Raw genomic sequence first — 23889 nt, 5'->3', positions numbered from 1 at the left:
CACACGCTGGTGGTAAAAAAGGTAATTTTTTTTCTTTAATATTTGTTTTGTATATATATTTTTATTATATTTTTTTATTATGATGTATATATATATATAGATTAATAGATTCGAAAAAGGGAAAAAAATAAAATAAAAATAAAAATAAGAGTAAAATAATAACGAAGATAAAATCACCTTTAGGTATTCTCTTTTTGATTTTGATATCTTTGATCTCTTTTGTTCGATTTGGTGAGGTCCTTGTGTTTAGATACTGATGAAGGTGGTATGTCTTTGCTAAAAAAAATTGGATGTATTTCTTATTTTCTTTGAACTGCCGAAGAAGAAGCCCCCTTTTGCATTTTTTCATGGCTTTTATAGCCTTTACAAATCTATTTTCTATTAGTTTCTGTCTTGTCTGATTGCAGGGGATGGGCGAGCGGTGGAGACATGACCGGTTGGTGGCCGTGTTGCAAAGTCTTGTCGAGAGGGTGTGGGGTTATTGTTGGTCAGATGCAAGTGGGGGGCTAGGGTTAGGTTTAGTGGGCCATTCGGGTTTGGGCTGGTGTTATGGGTTTAGGTTAGTTGGGTTAGGGGATAATTGGGTTTTGGGTTAGTGTTGGGCTAAGGGTAGGTTGTAAATGGGTCTGATGGGTTTGTAAGGGTTTGGGTTTTATTTTAGGTGGGCTTGGGTTTGATGATGTTGGTTGGGTATGGGGTAGTGGTTAGGTTGTAATGTATTTGGGTTTTGTGGGTTAAAGTGTAAATGGTCCCGGGCAATTTGGGCTTCTACAGAAGGTATTAGCACCCTCGCGACGCCCAAAATTGGTATCTTTTAAACATGTGTTGCCTTGATTTTCAAAAATACGAGTTCAATTTAAGTTCTAATCGTGATCCGATTGAAAAGACGAGAAATTTTAATTTTTTGTCGGTTTTTTGAGAAGGATATACCGTTTTAACACGAGCCGACAAATTCCATCCAACATAGCGATGAAATTTATGACTTAATGTTAAATCGATATGTTGCCTCGATTATTAATTAAAACATCAAAAATATTTATGAAGTAAGAATTGAAAATAAATCAAAGATGCAAACAATAACATTATTAATGAAAAATGTTAACATGGGATACTAGAACATTTGAAAAACAATAATAATGATATTTACAAAAGAAATAAAAATAAAGACAAATCATGAACAAATACAAAATACACTTAGTAATAATAACATAAGATAATATATACATAAGGTAACATGAAAATATATACAACTAATGATATGAGAGATACATACATAATGTAAAGTTAAAAATAATGTGCATAAGATAGTTAAAAATAATATATATACATGTATTTATAAGATAAAATGTAAAATGTAATATAGCTTGAAAAATATATATATGACGATATGAAGATATAATATTAAAAGATACGTATACGTAATGCAAATACACCATGAAAACATATATATGTATTATAGTACTAAAATATTTACATAGTATATACACATTGGGAATAATAATAGAAACCTATTACGATACTACATAGAGATATACCTATATACATATACTAGAGATATATATTCATGCACACATAAAACATATGCTAAAAATTAACAACAATAGTAATAAAGATAAAATATATACATACTAGATACATGTATACATAATATAAATGAACACATACAATATATATTAGGGATACTATAAACATAGAAAATATATTTATATACTAATAATAATAATAATAAAAGATGTATGTACACCAAATAATAATAATATATAAGTGACAATAATGAAAATAATAAGTATAAAATGAATAATATGATATACGGAAATAATACAAATAAAAAGTGTATATATATATGTATAATAAAACATGTGTACTAATTATGCAATAATATATGTATAGTATGGTATTAAAATATACATATACATGTAAGAGTATTTAAGAATATATATACATAAGATAATATGAAAATATGTACATGGAATAGTATATAAGAAATAACTTGTAACGCCCCAATTTTCGGGAATTCTGTGAATGTTGGCATAGGTTTAATTATGTTAGTGGGCCTCTAGAAAGCCCAAACTTAAGATAGAACCCGACAATTTTAGTTAATTTTTGTTCCATAAGAAAAAGGGGGTGAAATTATGAAATAGGACCTATGTGAAAATGTTTGAAAATGCTATAGGCTAAATTGAAGTGGCCAAATAAATAGGAGTGCAAAATAGGAGGATTTGCATGACAAACCTCCCATTTTACATGAAGTGGCCAGCCATCATGTTGTTGTAGACAAAATGTACACTTGATATCCATAATTTATGGTACAAATTGATACAAATTGATAATAGGTTAGGTAAATGTTCCATGATAATAGGTTAGGTAAATGTTCCATGATAATGGGTTAGGTAAATGTTTCATGATAATGGGTTAGGTAAATGTTTCATGATAAGAATTTCATGTCTTTTGTATTAAAGAATTAAATGGATGAAATATGAAGTTTTATTAAAAGAAAAAGGGGTGAAAAGAATAAAGTTTTGTCCATCTTTGTTCATCATAGCTGAAAGTTAGAGAAGAGAAAGGAGATGAGAAAGCTCTTGAGTATTCGGTCATTAGGAGGAGGAAAATTGAAGGTAAGTTCTTGGTACCTTGCTTCTATTTTGAGGTTCATGAGTTCTTCTTGATTCTACCTTAACTCTTGAAGTATATTTTGATTTTTAGTTGTGTTGTGAGCATTTAGTCATGAATTAAAATGAAGGAAATGGTTGTTGTTTCATGTTCTTTTGATGAAAAATGGAAGATAGGTGAAGTTGAGCCAAACAAATGAGCATGCATGTGCCTTAGATGTTAAAGGAAAAATCAGCTAACATGTTGTGCTTTAAAATGATGAAATGGAGATTATACTTAAGTAAAATCATAGATATGTGATGATTGATTGGTGATATACATGTTTAAATAACAAGCATGCAAGTTAGGTGTGAAAGAGTGATTTGGTAATAAATCTGCTTAGGACAGCAGCAGTAACGTGACTTTGGAAAATCACCATAAATTGTGGGAGATGAATTAGAAGCTGAATAAATTATGTAATTAAATCTTATTGAGTCTAGTTTCTAATGAAATAAACAAGAACATATTTTGAATTCTGTACAATGAGAAATTTGATTCGTAATGAAGAGTGGTCAGATTAGTCAAACAGTGAAACATGGGAAACTTTGAGAAAAATCTGGTATTGATTGGCTAAACCAATAATTCTGAAAATTTTATGGATAGAATATATATGAGTCTATTTTCAAGGAAAATTAACAGAACTTGATTTGGAGTTTCGTAGCTCCATTTATAAATGATTTAGTGACTGTTGCGCAGGAAGACAGCTTGCAGTGAAATTATGATTATGTGGTAAACATTGACAAAAATTTGTTAATGAGTTGCTTATTGTTTTCTTATAAGCTTACAATGATCTGTAGGTGTGGTTGGCCGAATATTGTAAGGGGTTAATATGTAGTTTGTATTTGAATAGTTAGATTAACGTGTTAGTAATCCAATTGTAGGCGGTTCGTGTGTGGATCTCACAAGATATCGTCGCAAACAGGTGTGTAACTAACACCCTCTTTCTTAGTCTAGATCAGCAAAAGTCGAAAAGCCGAAATACCGAGAACCGGTATTTTGTAGATTTACGAGTGTGCGAATGCTCGTGAGGTAAATCGATTAATGTTTTTGGTAAGCTGCAAAATTTGGACCGCAAAGTGCATGATTTCGTGCCTCGATATTTTTGGGCTTAATGGGCCAAAATTGGAATGATGGGCCAACGGCCCAATTCGTAAGAACCCTCGAGACGTGATTCTGTTAGTACGTGAAAAGTAGGAATATGCATGAAAAACCCTAAAAGCAGCTAAATTACTATAATACCCCTATGTATGGAAAATTATCGTTATACCCTAGGTGTAAAATTACCAAATACCCCTAGGGTTAAATTGACCTAAATGCATGTTTGATTGTTGTTATTTATTGCATGCCATGTTGTTATTATCGATGCATGGGATTGGGATATTGACGAGGAAGTCTGAAAGTGGCTTGTCCACGTCTTGGAGGCTTTGCCTCAATTTATCGTTAATCGAGCAGCAAGGTCAAGAATGTGGAGTGTTAAATTTGGGTGGGTTGAGCTATTCCCCACATGGAGTGTATGGCTGGTACGGGTGGAGTGTAGTGGTTGGTGGGTTGAGTAGTCTCCCAAATGGGCTTGCATATGTTTCTTGATGTTGCATGTATTTTGAAATGGGCCTATGGGCCATATCATTATCTGAATAAGGGCTAAGGCCCGTTTATTGTAATCTGAAAAGGGCTCGCCCAAGACCACTATTACTGAATGGGCTTAGGCCCAATAGGCTTGAGCTGACTTGGGCTTTGAATGGGTTTTCCTTACACACTGAATTTCCCCAAACTCACCCCTTTTGTATTCATCCACGTAGGAAATCCCCAACCATAGTGGGCTTGGAGTTGTGAGGGAATTCGGAGTGGCCACCCGTTCTGAAAGTTTGATTTTCTTCTGGTGAACTAGACATCCTTTTATTTACGTTTGAAGTTTTGGGTTTTTAAATGTAATAAGGCCGCTTAATTATTTTTGATGGTTTTAATATGTATTACTAAGATAGGTATTACTTATTTTAACTGTTGAAATTGGATAGCTTTAGGGCGCGTTTTCAAAAAAACAACAATTGATTTCAAAATAACACGACAACAAGCAAAGCTTCCGCAAGGAAAGTATTTTCCAAAATTAATCACTTTTCCTAAAATGACTTAATCAAATCGGTTTCTAGAAATATCCATGACGTTAAGGTGTGGCAATGGCGGTATGCATGTCTAGGATTGGATCCGAAGGAGCTTGGTACTTAAGCAATCCGATGGACTCACCACCTCTTTTCCGGTTTCCTACCGGTGCATGACTTCCATTCACTTTAACCCTTAATGAATTAATCTTTTGAACGTCAAGTACGATTTTCGGACTTAGAATGGAAATTTTTTAACGTTTTTGATGTGGCATGCCGGATCCGGCCATAACTTCTGGGCCGGGTTTGGGGTGCTACATAACTAATAATATTGAAAGTATATAGTTATATATAATATATGACAATGAACATATACTATACATATTAGAAATGCTAATAACATAAAAATATTAACAACACTACATAAATGTGTTTATGGGACAAGATAAAATATATACATGGAAATATAAAAGTAATATATAACTAGTAATATCAAAATATATACATGATAATATATATAAAAATATATGTATATAATGTAATATGAAAATATATATGTAGTATAATATTAAAATATAATAATACAACATTAAAAATATATGATATATATAAAATACAATATTAAAAGTATATATATAACATATAAAAATATATATATAATATAATACTAAGTATACTAAGTTCATATACATATATAAAAGATACTATACTATATGTGTAATAAATAAATAAAATGACTATATAGACTATAATTTATAATAATATATAATAAAAAATAATAACAAAATAGTTTGAAAATAAATAATAAACTAACAAAAGGACTAAATCGAGCAAAAAATAAAACTTTGGGGCGAAAATTGAAATAAAATAAGCCACGGAGCCGAACTGCAACGCGCATGTGACTCAGAGGGACCAAGAGCGCAATATTCGCATTTATACAAAATGCAGCGTGCACGGGGGGACTAAATTAAAAAACAAGAAAAATTTTAGGGCCAAATTAAAATATAAAAACTTGATTGTAAAACGTTTAAAAAGTGAAAGGGCCAATTGCGCAAATAGCCCTTCCGTTTAGAAAACACGCGGATCCTAAAGCGGGTTCGGGTCGAATCGGGTCGGGCCAAGTAAAACGACGTCTTTTTTTAGTCCAAGTTTGGGCACCAAAACGGTGCCGTTGTGGTAGGCTATAAATAGCCTAAAAATCTGAAAAAAAAAAAAACATTTGGAGAGGGAAAAGAAAAAAAAAAGAGGGAGAGGGGAGCACAGGGCGATTTCCGGTGGGACTCCGGCTAGGAGTCCGGACTCCGGCTAGGAGTCCGGTCACCGGAGCCTCGCCGGTGCCGGCCACCGTACACGATGGCCGGAAAGGTAAAAAAATCAAATTTTTCTTCTTTTTTTTGCTTATTATTATTATATATATTTGCAATATTTTTAAATATTTATGTATATAAAAACGAAACAGTAGCTAAACAAAGAAACTTTACCTTAGGTTTTTTCTTTACCCTTTTGATTCTTCAATTTCTAGTATATTTTTTGTTTGATTTGAAGATGTTGTTGCATTTAAATATCAATGGAAGTGATTCTCTGCTAAAAATTTGAATGGATTTTTGTATATTTCATTGGATTTTTGCCGAACCCCTTTTACAGAAAGCCAAATCGGCTTTTATAGCCTTTACAAAATTTTGTTTAATATTTGTTGTCTTGTCTCCTTTCTGGTCTTGCAGGGAATGGGCAAACGGCGGAGCAGGTGGCAAACGTGACCGGTGGGTGGGGTTGTTGGGGGCAGAAACAAGTGAGGGTGGTTGCGGCACTAAGCGGTGTTTAGGGTTTGTAAACCGAAACCCTAATGTCTAAAATTGGGCTTCGGGCTTGGGGTTGAGTGTTTAGGTTATAGGTAGATTTGGGTTTAGGTGGGTTAAATGAATATTGCAAACGGGCTTGTGGGTAACATTGGGCTCCGGGTAGCTGATTGGGTAGGGTTTGGATAATGGGCTTAATGATTTGGGTAATGTATTGGGAATGGGTTTGATTTGGGTTAAGGTTTGGGGGGTTATTGGGTCTGATGTAAATGGGTTGAGGTTGGGTTAATGTTTTGTTGTATTGGGTCCAAAATTGGCCTGTACAGCTGTCCCTCTTTTCTCATTGTCGTGCAACGGGAATGGAGCAAAGACATAATGAAAGGCTAATTTTTGCTAGTCTTGCTGAGTCTTGACTTCATTGGTGCTCTTCTTGTTCAAATAGTCTTCTTCCAGTCCATCATATCTTGTAGCTTTGGTCCATTGCATCTTCTGATATATGCCTTGTAGCTTCAATCTACTTCAATGTAACTTCAAAGATATGAGATTTATGGCTTTGATCTGCTTCCATGTAGCTTCAGAAAGAGGAGGTCTACAGCTTCAATCTGCTCTTCTATCGCTTCAGTGAGATAGGGTTTGTGATCTTCTCTTCTGTAACTCTTAAAAGGCAACTTTGATATCTTCGATCAGCTCTACTGCAACTTCAGGGGGACGAGACTTGCAACTTTGACCTACTTTACTGCAACTTCAAGGAGGCCAAATGGTGTCTTTCATCAGCTTCAATCTTTATTCTTGCTCGGCATGTGATCTTGAGCTCAACTCATTTCTCGCAATATGAATTGACTCTTTAAAAATAGATATTAAAAGACTCAACTCACCTCTCGCAACATGAGTTGATTTTTGAAAAATAGAAATTAAAAGGCTCAACTCACTTCTCGCAATATGAGTTGACTTTTTGAAAAACAGAAATTAAAAGGCTCAACTCACCTCTCGTAATATGAGTTGACTTTTTGAAAAACCGAAATTAAAAGGCTCAACTCACTTCTCGCAATATGAGTTGATTTTTGAAAAACAGAAATTAAAAATAGAAATTGAAATTACCTCAGCGTGTCCCGAGGCTCAACTCACCTCTCGTAATATGAGTTGATTTTTGAAAACATGAATTAAAAGTAAATTGGAAGAACAGAATTGAAAATACCTCAACAGTGTCCCGAGACTCAACTCACCTCTCGCAATATGAGTTGATTTTTGAAAAGCAGAAACAGAAATTGAAATTACCTCAGCGTGTCCTGAGGCTTAACTCACCTCTCGCAATATGAGTTGATTTTTGAAAACATGAATTAAAACAGAAATTGAAAGAACAGAAATTGAAAATACCTCAGCGTGTGAACCAAGGTTCAACTCATCTCTCGCAATATGAGTTGATTTTTTTGGAAAATAGAAATTGAAATTACCTCAGCGTGCCCCGAGGCTCAACTCACCTCTCGCAATATGAGTTGATTTTTTTTTAAACATAAATTGAAAGAACAGAAATTGGAAATACCTCAGTATGTGAACCGAGGTTCAACTCATTTCTCGCAATGTGAGTTGATTTTTTTTTTGAAAAACAGAAATTAAAATTACCTCAGCGTGCCCCGAGGCTTAACTCACCTCTCGCAATATGAGTTGATTTTTGAAAAGTATAAATTAAAAATAGAAATTAAAAGGCTCAACTCACCTCTCGCAATATGAGTTTATTTTCGAAAACATGAATTAAAACATCAAAATACCAAAACCTGTCATTGGTAGAACTCAGCCGTTTTTTCTTTTGATTCAATGCAGCTATTATCATATCTTCTTGCTCTGCTGGAGTACCTGTATATGTCATGCATGATGTTATCATGATATGCACATATGTTTGTTTTAAATGCCTTTATGCCTACATGATTATGTAATGCGCCTTAAGCATGTTTGTCGTATACCCCTTTTTCGTCATGAATTTTTGATGATCTGCGTTCATTGCTTTCACTCTTGACTTTCTCTTCAAGCTTTGTACCCGTCTTCAAGCTTCGCGAGTAATCGACGTTTCTTAGATATCACTCTTTTGCCCCTGATTGAACTTTGTCCTTGCTTTGAGGCTCTTGTATTTGTCAAATTTTCATCCAGATAATGCTTAACATTTCTTTTGTTTAGAGTATGTCATTTCACTATTTATCATGTAAATAAACACATAATGAGATGCATGAAAATGGTTAGGTAGGGGTAAAAATGATACCTCACATTCATTTATTTCAACAATAACAAACAAAGAAAGTTAACTACGAATAGTAAAAAGTGTCATAAATAGAGAAAGGATCGCATTCAACGGATACAAATGCTCTAGATATTCAACACATGAACTCTTCCTCGTTCCTTCATCTAGAATCTTTTCGAGCATGGCTTCTTACGTAGAAGATTTCGAGCTTTCATAAATGCTTCAAATCTGTAGTCTCGTTGTTTGACCCACTGTTCGAAACGTCTTGTTCTTTAAGCCCGGGTTTGCTTCATTAGAATGCCCTTTCAGGTTTTCATCCTAATCTTTTGTGTTTAATCAAGACGCCCTTTTCGGGTTTTCACCTTGACCCTTTTTTTTTTTAAAGATGCCCTTTTCGGGTTTTCATCTTGGTTTCCTTTTTCAAGCATAATATTTCTTTACAGCATCTGAGTTCACTGGATTCGGTAACTCCTTCTCATCCATCTCGGTGAGAATCAAAGCTCCACCCGAGAATGCCTTCTTTACGACGTATGGTCCTTCCCAATTTGGTGTCCACTTTCCTCGAAAATCTTTTTGTATTGGGAGAATCTTTCTCAGCACGAGTTCTCCTTCGTGGAATTCTCTTGGCCGTACTTTCTTATCATGGGCTGCGATCATTCTCTTCTGGTACATCTGTCCATGGCAGATTGCCTTCATACATTTTTCTTCAATAAGGTTTAACTGGTCATATCGAGCTCGAACCCATTCTGCTTCTTCTAGTTTTGATTCCATTAAGACTCGTAGAGAGGGGATCTCAACTTCGATGGGTAGCACAGCTTCCATGCCATAGACCAGAGAGAAAGGAGTTGCTCCATTAGATGTTCGCACAGATGTACGATATGCATACAAAGCAAATGGTAGTTTCTCGTGCCAGTCTTTATATGTCTCGGTCATTTTCCCAATAATCCTCTTAATATTCTTGTTGGCCTCTTCAACAGCTCCGTTCATTTTCGGATGATAAGGTAATGAGTTATGATGCTTTATTTGGAATTGTTCACACACCTCCTTCATCATCTTGTTGTTCAGATTCATGGCGTTATCTGAAATGATTCTTTCAGACAAACCATATCGACAAATGATTTCCTTTTTCAAAAACCTACAAACTGCAGTCTTCATCACATTGGCAAACGAAGCGGCATCTATCCATTTTGTGAAGTAATCAATGACCACAAAAATGAATCGGTGTCCATTAGAAGCATTTGGAGAGATTGGCCCTATAACATCCATGCCCCACATAGAAAAAGGCCACGGAGAAGTCATGACATGAAGGGGCGAAGGAGCTACATGAATTTTATCACCATAAATTTGACATTTGTGGCATTTCCGTGCGAAACTAATGCAGTCACTTTCCATCGTCAGCCAGTAATAACCGAGTCTCATAATCTTCCTGGCCATAGTGAAACCATTAGCATGTGTCCCACAAATTCCTTCATGGATATCTTCAAGTATTTTTCTGGCTTCAACAGCATCCACACATCTCAAGAGCACCTGATCTTTTCCTCTTTTGTATAGGATGTCCCCATCAAGAATAAATCCCACTGCCATTCTTCTGATTGTTCTTCTGTCGTTCACATTTGCTTGCTCGAGATACCTTTGATTCTTGATGTATTCTAAGATATCATGGAACCATGGCTGCCCATCTGGCTCTTTCTCAATGCTGAAACAATGTGCAGGGACTTCATATATGCTCATTTGAAGAGGCATTATTTTTGTTTCTTTGTTTGCTTTAAACATTGAAGCCAAAGTGGCCAGGGCATCAGCTAACTGGTTTTCTTCTCGTGGAAAGTAATTAAAAGTTATTTCTTTGAATTCTTTAATCAACCCCGCCACGAGATCATCAGATTTGACTAATTTTGAATCCCTCACTTCCCAATCTCCACGGATCTGATAAATCACCAATGCTGAGTCTCCGTATACCTCTAAAGTTTGGATGTTTCGTTCAATTGCTGCACGAAGTCCCATGATACAGGCTTCATATTCCGCTATGTTATTGGTACAGAAGAAATTCAGCCTGGCAGTGAACGGATAATGGTTCCCTTCTGGTGATATTAAGATTGCTCCAATCCCATGCCCCAATGCATTTGATGCACCATCAAAGCTCATCTTCCATGACTTTTCTTTTGATGACTCACATTCTTTTTCTGTAATGCACATTAAGTCTTCATCTGGAAAATCAAATTTCAATGGCTCGTATTCTTCCGTTATTCGAGTTGCTAAGAAGTCAGCTATTGCACTCCCTTTTATCGACTTTTGGCTCACATAGACGATGTCATATTCTGATAGTAAGATCTGCCATCGTACCATTCTTCCTGAGAGTGTGGGTGATTCCGTCATGTACTTTATTGGGTCCAACTTTGAAATTAGCCATGTCGTATGATACAGCATATATTGCTTGAGTCTCCGAGCTACCCAAACCAGAGCGCAACAGTATTTTTCTATGGACGAATACTTTGCTTCATATTCAATAAACTTTTTGCTGAGGTAGTAGATCGCCTTTTCTTTCTTTCCTGACTTGTCATGTTGCCCCAGTACGCAACCCATTGAATTCTCGAACACAGTCAAATACAATATCAATGGTCTTTCCGGCATTGGTGGTATTAGCACTGGAGGATTAGACAAATACTGTTTTATCTTGTCAAAAGCCACTTGGCACTCCTCGTTCCATTCTCCGGGATTATGTTTTCGAAGGAGTCGAAAGATTGGGTCGCATTGGTTGATAAGTTGAGCGATAAATTGGGCGATGTAATTTAATCTCCCTAAAAATCCTCTGACTTTCTTTTGCGTGCGTGGGGGTGGTAACTCTTGAATGGCTTTTATTTTATCTGGATCAACTTTAATGCCTCTCTTACTGACAATGAAGCCAAGCAATTTTCCAGGTAGCCCCAAATGTACATTTGGCCGGATTGAGCTTTAGCTGGAACTTTCTCAGTCTGCCGAACAACTTTTTCAGGTTCGCTACATGCTCTTCTTCCCCTCGGGACTTAGCAATCATATCATCGACGTAGACCTCTATTTCTTTATGCATCATGTCATGGAATAATGTTACCATAGCCCTCTGATATGTTGCCCCAGCATTCATTAACCCAAATGGCATCACCTTGTAGCAAAATGTTCCCCACATTGTTACGAAAGTAGTTTGCTCCATATCCTCAGGGGCCATCTTGATCTGATTATACCCCGAGAATCCATCCATGAACGAAAACAAAGAGTGCTTTGCTGTGTTATCCACCAACGTATCAATGTGTGGTAAGGGAAAATTATCTTTGGGACTTGCTCGATTCAGGTCACGATAATCTATGCACATTCGTACTTTGCCGTCTTTCTTTGGTACCAGAACTATGTTAGCCACCCATTCTGGATATTTGGATGCTTGTAGGAAGCCAGCATCAAATTGTTTCTTGACTTCCTCTTTTATTTTCAACAATATTTCGAGTCTCATCTGTCTTAACTTTTGTTGAACGGGTTTGCATTCTGGCTTTAATGGGAGCTTATTTACCACTACATCTTCATCCAATCCTGACATGTCTTGATATGACCAGGCGAATACATCTTTGTACTCGCAGAGCAAAGTAATCAAATTATGCTTGGTGTCCTCTAAAATAGAAGTCGCAATTTTCACTTCTTGCTTCTTTCCTTCAGTTCCCAAATTTATTGTTTCAACAGATTCTTGATGAGGCAAAATCTGTTTATCCTCTTGTTCCACCATTCTTAGCAAGTCAGGAGATGAGACATAGTCTTCAGCATTTTCTTCGACTTCAAATTCTCCTAAACAAACAGCCTTCTCAAAATCGATTTCAGGACTCGTAACGGGTTTGTTCATGCTATTGATATCCGAGCACCTGAAAGTTGAATAGAAAAAGAAAGTATAGAGGGGCATCCAAGTATTGGAACCAACAAACGAAATGTTATGGCATGGTATGAGGCAAATGTACAGATAGGCTATGAAATGAGGAGATGATTATGAAATTAGTTCGTCACAAAATGCATCTTCATTGATATTCATTTAAATGATAAAGAGCGAATGCAAGCTCTTACAAAAGAATTCTATTATATCTAAGGACACAATATAGGGTTAATGTTTGAGCATTACTCTGAAGACTTAAAAACTACAAGAAGGTCCTCGGCAGTCCAATTGTTCAACATGAAACCAGGAGGACAAGGGCGTATCGTTGAAACATCTTTAATAGCCTCACTTCCTTTGTCAATGACATTTATACTAACATTCTGAAGACCCCTTTCAATTAATAACAGCGTGCTTTGTATATTATCCTGTCCGGGGTATATCATTCCCGCAGATGTAAATGTTTTTGACAAATGAGGGTATGTTATGGGCTCCCATTCTACTTCTCGGCCCAAAGTTCTCACAATCATTCTCTCCTGATCCTTCTTCCACTGTTTTCTTCTTTGACGCATGTCCGACTGGAACCCCAAACCGTATCGGGCCTTGTGGTGCACTGGCTTTAGAGCCCTGACTATTCCTTGCAGATATCTCCCTAAACCTTTTCTCGCTCGAGCTCCCCTTCCTACAGTCAGTTTGACACCCATCCTGGTATTTCTTAACAATTTTGGCGCGGGAATTCTGTTTCCCTCAACGACGAATGTGGCATTGACAAATTCAAGGGATCAGAAGGAACATTCTAAAGCATCTTTACTCACTTCAATGTATGGTGCTCGGTAGAAATAGATGCTACAATATCTTCTTCTCCCTCGACGGTGACCAAACAGCCATCCATGATGAATTTCACCTTTTGATGGAGGGATGATGGGACTGCTCCAGCAGAATGGATCCAAGGTCTTCCCAAGAGACAATTGTATAATGGGGTAATGTCCATGACTTGAAACTCAACATCATATATATAGGGACCCACTTCTAAAGGGATCTCGATTTTTCCCATGACTTCTTGTCTTGTTCCATCGAATGCCCTTACTGTAGAATGGCAGGGCCTTAGATAGGACAAATTCATCGGAATCCTAGAAAGTGTGGCCAAAGGCATGACATTGAGTGCCGATCCATTGTCGATGAGCACGTTCAGTATTATATAGCCCTTACAACGGGTTGTGATATGCAATGCTTTCATTGAGCCTCTACCATTGGGCGGTATTTCATCATCACTAAAAGAAATGAAATTATCCGCATTCAAGTTGTTCACCTACCTATCCAGTTTTTCAACGGATATATTGTTTGCCACGTAAGCTTGATTCAACACCTTTAACAAGGCGTTTCGGTGCGGTTCTGAATTTAACAGCAGAGATAATATCGAAATTCGTGCTGGCTGCTTACTCAATTGTTCCACCACGTTGTACTCACTGTGCTTAATAAAATTTAAAAACTCCTGTGCTTCTTCCTCGTCCACAGGCTTTTTAGCTTCTTGCTCAGGCACAATTTCATGCTCATCTTCGGTCACACGCATTGGTGCTTTTCCTTTTTGTTTCAAGTCACTGTTCTTCTTCACTGGTTCGACCTCTTTCGAATAACATCTTCCACTACGAATAAAATGACCTACTTCCCCAACACTTCTAGTCATGGCCTTGGGTTTTTCATTTTCCGGTGTGACGATCTTGACGTCGTATTTCCATGGTACTGCTTTATTGTCCTTGTAGGGGAAAGGAGATGGTACCTCGATTATCAATTTTGGTTTCACCGGCTCCTTCTTCGCGTCGTAATAAATTATTAACTGTCGGTCGGCACTATACGGAAAACCTGACGATTGATGGTCAGAGGCGCATATTTCTCCTCCATCGGCCTCTTCGCCTTGATAAAAGATCTCAATCTCTTTATTATCCATCATGTTTTGAAGTACCCTTTTAAATTCCTCACATGACTGAATGTCGTGCCCTATGATTCCATGGAAACCGCAAAAACCTTGACCTTTTTCATTTCTTCCTTTGAATATTCTGTTAAGATGACAGAACAACCTTTTTTAGCTAGTACCTCCCAGATTTTCTGCAGAGGTGTTCTTATTTCAAAAACCCATCTTCTACTTTGTCATTTGTCCTCCTCTCCCACTGCGCTTACATTCTCTTCAACGTGGTTTGGGAATGGGTTCTCGGATGTACCGCCAGTGCCATCAAATCGCAGAATACCCGCATCGATGAGCCTTTGAACTCTCCTTTTGAAGGCCAGGCAGTTTTCCGTAGAGTGCCCCTGGTTCCCGGCATGGTATGCACAACTAGCATTTGGGTCGTACCATTTTGGGTATGGAGGTTTAAGGGGTGCCATGTAATGGAGAGATATTAACTGCTTCTCCAAGAGTTTTGGATACAGTTCCCCATACGACACAGGAATAGGGGTGAATTGCTGTTTCTCAGGATTGGGCCTTGTTGGTCTTGGTTCATTTCTGGGTTGGCTTTGAGCGGGTAGAGTGTTTTGTGGGAATGTAGTGACGGGCCTTTGGTTGTTCATGGCGTATACAGGGTAGGAAGGAGGTGGTGCTTGGTAATAAGAGGTCTGAAGAGGATAATAGAAATTCGAAGGATGACAATTTCGAGGTCGGGGTTGGTTTGGATATGGATTAGGGGCATAACGGCTTCCCATTCCCACCATGTGGGCTTCTGGTTCTTTCTTCTTCATGGGCACTGCCCTTCTTGAACTTTCTTGACCTTCCATTCTACCGCTCTTGACGGCATTCTCTACAAGCTCACCGGATATTACAATATCCGCAAAGTCTTTTGTGGCACTTCCCACTAATTTGTCATAAAACGGTGCTTTCAAAGTGTTGATGAAGAGAATGGTTATCTCCGTTTTTGTTAGTGGGGGTTCTACTTGGGCCGAGACGTCCCTCTATCTCTGCGCATACTGTCTAAAAGTTTCTGACGGCTTTTTCTCCATCATTTGCAAAGTCATCCGGTCTGGCACCATATCCGATACATGCTTGTATTGCTCACAGAATGCTGATGCCAAGTCCTTCCAGGATCGAATCTTTTCCCTACTAAGCTGGTTGTACCACCGAAGAGCCGGTCCTACTAGACTATCCTGAAAATAATGTATGAGTAGCTTGTCTTCATTCACGTAACCAGTCATTTTTCGGCAAAACATGACAAGATGCACCTTTGGACATCTCGTGCCATCGTATTTTTCGAAATCAGGCACCTTGAACTTCAGAGGTAGAACCAGATCGGGCACCAAACTGAGCTCTTTAGCACTTAGTGCAGAGAAGGCTTCAGTACCCTCTATTGCTTTGAGTCTTTCCTCTAAGCTCCTATACTTCTCTTGATCCTCGTGATCAACGGTTTTCAACTTGGCCATTTCTACTGGATTGTCCAAATTTGGAACGAGTGGATCAACAGGACTAGCCCCCAGGTTTGATACGAATACTCCTTGCCCTATGTGAGCAGGTGGCACCGCCCGTTGCTCCAGGTCTGTGGGTTCTCCTTGAGTGTACCCTCTTTGTGTTGCGTGGGCATGCGACGGAGTGAATCTTGGGGGATAGAGCGGATCTTGACTATGATTCACTCTTGATCGAGGTTCCTCGACGTCAGGACTCTGCATGGGTCCCTTTCCTTTAACTAAAGCTGACATCATCTCTTTCATCTTGGCCATTTGGTCCCTTTGTTCGAGTGATTCTTCTTGAGATCTCACCATTAAGTCTCTTGTCTCTTGCTGTGACTTAGCCAGTTGTTCTTGTAATTCCTTTTGGACTCTTTCGATTCTTTCGATTCTTTCATTGAACTCAGCCTCCATTGCCCTAGCTTGTTTACGCGTTCTATACAAATGGCGTGATTCTAGATTTGAAGTGTTGTGACTGCGAATTATATGATTCTAACCTTAGCGAATGATTATGGGATAGATATATGAAATGAATGAGTGCATAAATAAATGTCAATTATGAGAGATATGCAAGAAATGGGTGTTGATTTCAAGATAGCCCCTATTTAGGCATTTCATTCATCAAAGGAGTTCATTACAAAACATTTTTCCATTTTCGATTCAACAATTACACAAACTTCCTAGCTATATCGCCATATTTCTTTACTGGTGCTAAGAACTCTAATATGTTTGATCTTCGACTTGGAAGGAATTGGCAAATAAGAATTTCAGCTTCTTCCGATAATTCTACCACGTGCATGGCTACCCCACGAACTTCATTGATCAAATAGCTAAATTGCATTTCTTTTTCTTGGAGGCCCTCTTCGTAAGCACGAACGTCTCTATCATACTGACTATCTTTTTCTTCCAAAGCCTTCAAGAGAGTATCTAGCTGTTGTTGACGATCTTGCAGCATATCTTCTAACTCTCTTATCCTTTCTTTTAGTTTTTGACGTTTAGATCGACAAGTCATTACCTCGGCAGACACAACTTCATATTCGGTGTTCTTCTTCCTCAATTCTATCATAGCCCGAAAAGCCTTTTCCTCCTCTTTCTTCGCTTTTCCTTTCCAAAATTCTATCCCGCCTTTAATGTTGCTTATTTCTTCCTTCCATTCTGCCGACGACTTGCCCAGCCCACTATTCTTTATTGTGCTTCTTAACTTCTTATTTTCCATATGAAGATCTCTTCAGTCATTTCTTACGACTTTAGCCTCTTTTTGCACTTTCTCGGTTCTGGATCTTTCAATCTGAACGTCGATTTTCAATTGGTAGTTTTCCTCTTGAAGAGCACTAAGGTCCCGAGACATCTTGGCCTTTTCTCGTCCAAATTCTTGTCTTGCCATTTCTAGCTCAGACGGCATTTCCTCCGAGAAAGGATTCTGGACGGTGTAGTTCATTGACGAGATTTGCTGACTATGCACCCGTTGTTTCCTCCATATGTCGTAATCTTGGGTGAGGGTATCAGCATATAGAGCCAATTCCATCAGATGAATTTTCTGCCAAGACTTTGCAGTGTCTCGGACCCTCTTCATATACCCTTCTCCCACAAAAGCGAACTCGGACTGTGCTAATCCTCTAGTGGAGGGTATGAATTGTAACGAAGAAAATTGCCTTTGGACTAATAGCGAGGCATATCCAACTCCTCCCCATAATCTGAGTAGTGGTACCCAATCTTGATTTCCAACCTTGTATAATAGAACCGAAGGGCGGATCCACGGTGCTCTCCACGTTATATCCTCAGCGCGAAGGTTCTGAAAAACTGAGACCTAATGTTGTTCAGTGACTTCCTTTGGCCATTCTTTCTTGAGATAAGCTTCCAATGGGGCAAATGGTTTTTAAAACATATGGAACGGTGTGCGCTCTACTTTCCAGAAGTGACTCAAAATCCAGACATTTAGTAACTGCGCGCATCCGATAAAGCGTCCCTTCCCCACCTTGCTACAATTGTTTAAGGATCTGAAGGTCTCGGCTAAGATAGTCGGGACAGGGTTAATTCCTTACTTTAATCTTTCGAAGAAATCTACCACCGCAACTTCTATGTGTCTAAGGACTTTCGGGAAAATGATCAAACCGTAAATGGCCAAAGCAAATAGATTCACTCTCTTCAACATGTCAGGATGGTTCAGAACCAATTCTCGTAGGGAAGACCATGGAATGCAAATGGTTTCATTCTTCTTCTTTATCTGTTTTTCGACCCATGCGTCAGTCATGTCTTTCAATCTCACTAACTTTTTCTTGAAGGTCATCGGCTTAGGCTCTTTCACATATATTTTTCCGAATTGTACATTGTTGATGCGGAGTAAAGCAGCATACTCTCCTATGGTTGGAGTCATGTCTTCTTGATTGAAGGTGAAACACTGATAAGCTGGGTCCCAGAATCGAACCATGGCTTCAATCAACTGTTCGTCTACACGAATGGTGATCAGGTGAGCTATACCTCTATATCTCTCGGTAAAGATACCCCTAGTGTCTGAGTCCCACTGATTCCAGACCTGAACCAAATCTTCAATGTTGTTCTGGCGAACATTCACAGTTATATGCTAGGGCAAATTGGCAATACATCCTTCCACTAGACTATCCCCCTTTTCTTTTTAAGTTTTTAGAGACCAGTCCCGAACCACAGCATTCTTCTCAGTTACTTGCGTAATTGACTCCTCCATCAGAAACCCGTTTTTGGCAACCAATCTCTAGTCAACACCTTCCTAATATGATGCCTATGATGCATGATGAAAAATAAAGATAAAACAAACAAACTTGGTTAGTAATCACAACAAATATAATTTGAGAAACAAATTAAACTACCCGATTCAATTTTTTTGCATAAACAGTGTAAATGTAAACAAAATGAAAAGCAAAAGGCATTTTCCCTGTGTACTTATTTTGGTGACTATAAACGGACAGAGGTTCGGCATGGCTCTAATTAGGTGGCTCGTACGGTTCACTATATGCGGTTTCAATTCTAGACAGGTACTCGAATCGTTCGTACCATCGTCTACTAAGACTAGTACGAAGCCTCGGTCGTAGCCCATCACAGGCTCACGAGTTCAATTCGAGGGATTACATTTACTTATGCCTATGTGGAGGGACAAGTTAACTCACGAAAGCATAAGTCATATGTAACCCGAAAGTATTCACTAGCCTGTACGGAGGGATGAGTTAACTCATGAAGGCGTAGCGTTTACTTTCACTTAAACGGACGGAGCCCGGGTATAGAGCTCCTGTTATGCAAGAATGCACGTGCACGGTGTGTGGGGAGAAACTCACAAACCTTTACGTTTTATTTAAAAATTAAATCAAAACTAAAACCATAAAAATTTAAAGCTTTAAAACAACCAAACAAAACAAGTTAGAAGAATATATACAACACGATGCAAATGTATGATTTTTCAAAAACACAATTTTAGGATCACGACTAAATATTAATTTGAACAAGAAACTTTGAAAATTTTGACAACACGTGTTTTATTCGATTCGACTCTCAAAAACTGTTCCCCAGCGGAGTCGACAGCTGGAGCGACGTAAAAATTTACTTGATCGCTAATTGTGGCGATTTATTAAGAAACTTGAAAATTGAAATTTGATTTTAAAATAAACCGGGAGTCGCCACCTATCTTTTTTTAGGGTGTGATCGGACACCCATTAGATTCCTTTATTTTTAAAACAAAATGAAGGATAAGTTTAGGTCCACGTCAAATTCCAGAGACAAATTAGGGTTCGGGAGTCAGTTATGCGCGAGGAAGGTATTAGCACCCTCGTGACGCCCAAAATTGGTATCTTTTAAACATGTGTTGTCTTGATTTTCAAAAATACGAGTTCAATTTAAGTTCTAATCGTGATTCGATTGAAAAGACGAGAAATTTTAATTTTTTGTCGGTTTTTTGAGAAGGATATACCGTTTTAACACGAGCCGACAAATTTCATCCAACATAGCGATGAAATTTATGACTTAATGTTAAATCGATATGTTGCCTCGATTATTAATTAAAACATCAAAAATATTTATGAAGTAAGAATTGAAAATAAATCAAAGATGCAAACAATAACATTATTAATGAAAAATGTTAACATGGGATACTAGAACATTCAAAAACAATAATAATGATATTTACAAAAGAAATAAAAAAAAGACAAATCATGAACAAATACAAAATACACTTAGTAATAATAACATAAGATAATATATACATAAGGTAACATGAAAATATATACAACTAATGATATGAGAGATACATACATAATGTAAAGTTAAAAATAATGTGCATAAGATAGTTAAAAATAATATATATACATGTATTTATAAGATAAAATGTAAAATGTAATATAGCTTGAAAAATATATATATGACGATATGAAGATATAATATTAAAAGATACGATATCGTAATGCAAATACACCATGAAAGCATATATATGTATTATAGTACTAAAATATTTACATATTATATACACATTGGGAATAATAATAGAAACCTATTACGATACTACATAGATATATACCTATATACATATACTAGAGATATATATTCATGCACACATAAAACATATGCTAAAATTAACAACAATAGTAATAAAGATAAAAATATATACATACTAGATACATGTATACATAATATAAATGAACACATACAATATATATTAGGGATACTATAAACATAGAAAATATATTTATATACTAATAATAATAATAAAAGATGTATGTACACCAAATAATAATAATATATAAGTGACAATAATGAAAATAATAAGTATAAAATGAATAATATGATATACGGAAATAATATAAATAAAAAGTGTATATATATATATAATAAAACATGTGTACTAATTATGCAATAATATATGTATAGTATGGTATTAAAATATACATATACATGTAAGAGTATTTAAGAATATATATACATAAGATAATATGAAAATATGTGCATGGAATAGTATATAAGAAATAACTAATAATATTGAAAGTATATAGATATATATAATATATGACAATGAACATATACCATACATATTAGAAATGCTAATAACATAAAAATATTAACAACACTACATAAATGTGTTTATGGGACAAGATATAAAATATATACATGGAAATATATAAGTAATATATAACTAGTAATATCAAAATATATACATGATAATATATATAAAAATATATGTATATAATGTAATATGAAAATATATATGTAGTATAATATTAAAATATAATAATACAACATTAAAAATATATGATATATATAAAATACAATATTAAAAGTATATATATAACATATAAAAATATATATATAATATAATACTAAGTATACTAAGTTCATATACATATATAAAAGATACTATACTATATGTGTAATAAATAAATAAAATGACTATATAGACTATAATTTATAATAATATATAATAAAAAATAATAACAAAATAGTTTGAAAATAAACAATAAACTAACAAAAGGACTAAATCGAGCACAAAATAAAACTTTGGGGCAAAAATTGAAATAAAATAAGCCACGGGGCCGAACTGCAACGCGCATGTGACTCAGAGGGACCAAGAGCACAATATTCCCATTTATACAAAACGCAACGTGCACGGGGGGACTAAATTGAAAAACAGGAAAAATTCTGGGGCCAAATTAAAATATAAAAACTTGATTGTAAAATGTTTAAAAAGCGGAAGGGCCAATTGCGCAAATAGCCCTTTAGTTTAGAAAACACGCGGATCCTAAAGCGGGTTCGGGTCGAATCGGGTCGGGCCAAGTAAAACGACGTCGTTTTTTAGTCTAAGTTTGGGCACCAAAACGGTGTCGTTTTGGTAGGCTATAAATAGCCTAAAAATCTGAAAAAAAAACATTTAGAGAGGGAAAAGAAAAAAAAAAAGAGGGAAAGGGGAGCACGGGGCGATTTTCGGTGGGACTCCGGCCAGGGGTCCGGTCACCAGAGCCTCGCCGGCGCCTACGGTGGCCGGAAAGGTAAAAAAATCAAATTTTTTTTCTTTTTTTTTTGCTTTTATTATTATATATATTTTTAATATTTTTAAATATTTATGTATATAAAAACGAAACAGTAGCTAAACAAAGAAATTTTACCTTAGGTTTTTTCTTTGCCCTTTTGATTCTTCAATTTCTAGTATATTTTTTGTTTGATTTGAGGATGTTGTTGCATTTAAATATCAATGGAAGTGATTCTCTGCTAAAAATTTGAATGGATTTTTGTATATTTCATTGGATTTTTGCCGAACCCCTTTTATAGAAAGCCAAATCGGCTTTTATAGCCTTTACAAAATTTTGTTTAATATTTGTTGTCTTGTCTCCTTTCTGGTCTTGTAGGGAATGGGCAAACGGCGGAGCAGGTGGCAGACGTGACCGGTGGGTTGGGTTGTTGGGGGTAGAAACAAGTGAGGGTGGTTGCAGCGCTAGGCAGGTTTAGGGTTTCAGAAACTGAAACCCTAATGTCTAAAATTGGGCTTCTGGGCTTGGGGTTGAGTGTTTAGGTTATAGGTAGATTTGGGTTTAAGTGGGTTAAATGAATATTGCAAGCGGGCTTGTGGGTAACATTGGGCTCCGGTGGTGATTGGGTAGGGTTTGGATAATGGGCTTAATGATTTGGGTAATGTATTGGGAATGGGTTTGATTTGGGTTAAGGTTTGGGGGGTTATTGGGTCTGATGTAAATGGGTTGAGGTTGGGTTAATGTTTTGTTGTATTGAGTCCAAAATTGGCCTGTACAAAGGATAAGGATGACGTGGAATCACAGTTTTATACAATTATTTCTTATAAAACCATTATGGTTTCCACCCTCGCTTCATGTTGGTTTAATTATTTATTTTTTGACTAAATTATAGTGTAAAAATTTAAAAGTTATATTTTACTCAAAGTTTTTGAACTATTCATATATTTGGATTTTAATCTCCATACTTTCATTTTTAGGAATTTAGCTCCTCTATTTTTCAAATTTAAAAATTTAGGTCCATTTGTTAACACTGTTAAAATGCTTTTGTATTAGTGTGGTATTTTGAAAATAAAAATAAACTTGGCAACCATGTAACAAACCTAAATTTAGTAAATAAATTTAACGGTGCTAACAATTCTTTAAAATTCACATCATCATTTTAATTAGAATAAAATATTTAGACTGGATAATGACGTTATAAAAGTTAAGATATCAAATTATGTCAAAAATAAAGTATATAGATTAAGTCTCAAATTTGAGTGAAATATAGGGATCAAATTAAAATTTAACTATTCTTATAGTCTAAAAAGCAGAGGGATTGAAATTGAAATTTACCCATATGTTCTCATGTCAGAAAAAGAAAGGAGGAAAAAAATAGACAGATGTCCATTGTGAATTTGGTTGGTATTGTAAAATGTTGTTATAGAATGTGACCCTGTAGGGAGGCTCACTATTATATTTCAAATTTGTTATTAATAAATTAGTTAGGTTTAAATATAATTAATATATATTTAGAAACTACAAAAGGGTGAATTTGTCAAATTCATAAATTTTTTAGGGGACATTTGCTTTACAAAATGTAAAATTAACTCTGATAATAGGATTACATTATATAACACGTTTCCCGGTATATTGCATTACCCTATTTATTTCATTTGACAGCTATATAAATTTTATTGTTTAGTTGAGAAAAGGTAAGATTATCTTCTTTTTTTTTTACTAAATTGTCCTTGTTTAGAAATTATTGTTTGTTTTTCCTTATAATTAACAATTTTAAACAATATTAGCTTGTAAATTATTTCATTCACCATTGACGATTTTTAAAATTTACAAT

The sequence above is a fragment of the Gossypium arboreum genome, chromosome 10, assembly GCF_025698485.1.
Source record: "Gossypium arboreum isolate Shixiya-1 chromosome 10, ASM2569848v2, whole genome shotgun sequence".
In the NCBI taxonomy this organism is placed as follows: domain Eukaryota; kingdom Viridiplantae; phylum Streptophyta; class Magnoliopsida; order Malvales; family Malvaceae; genus Gossypium; species Gossypium arboreum.
Note: the sequence above shows the minus strand (reverse complement) of the source record.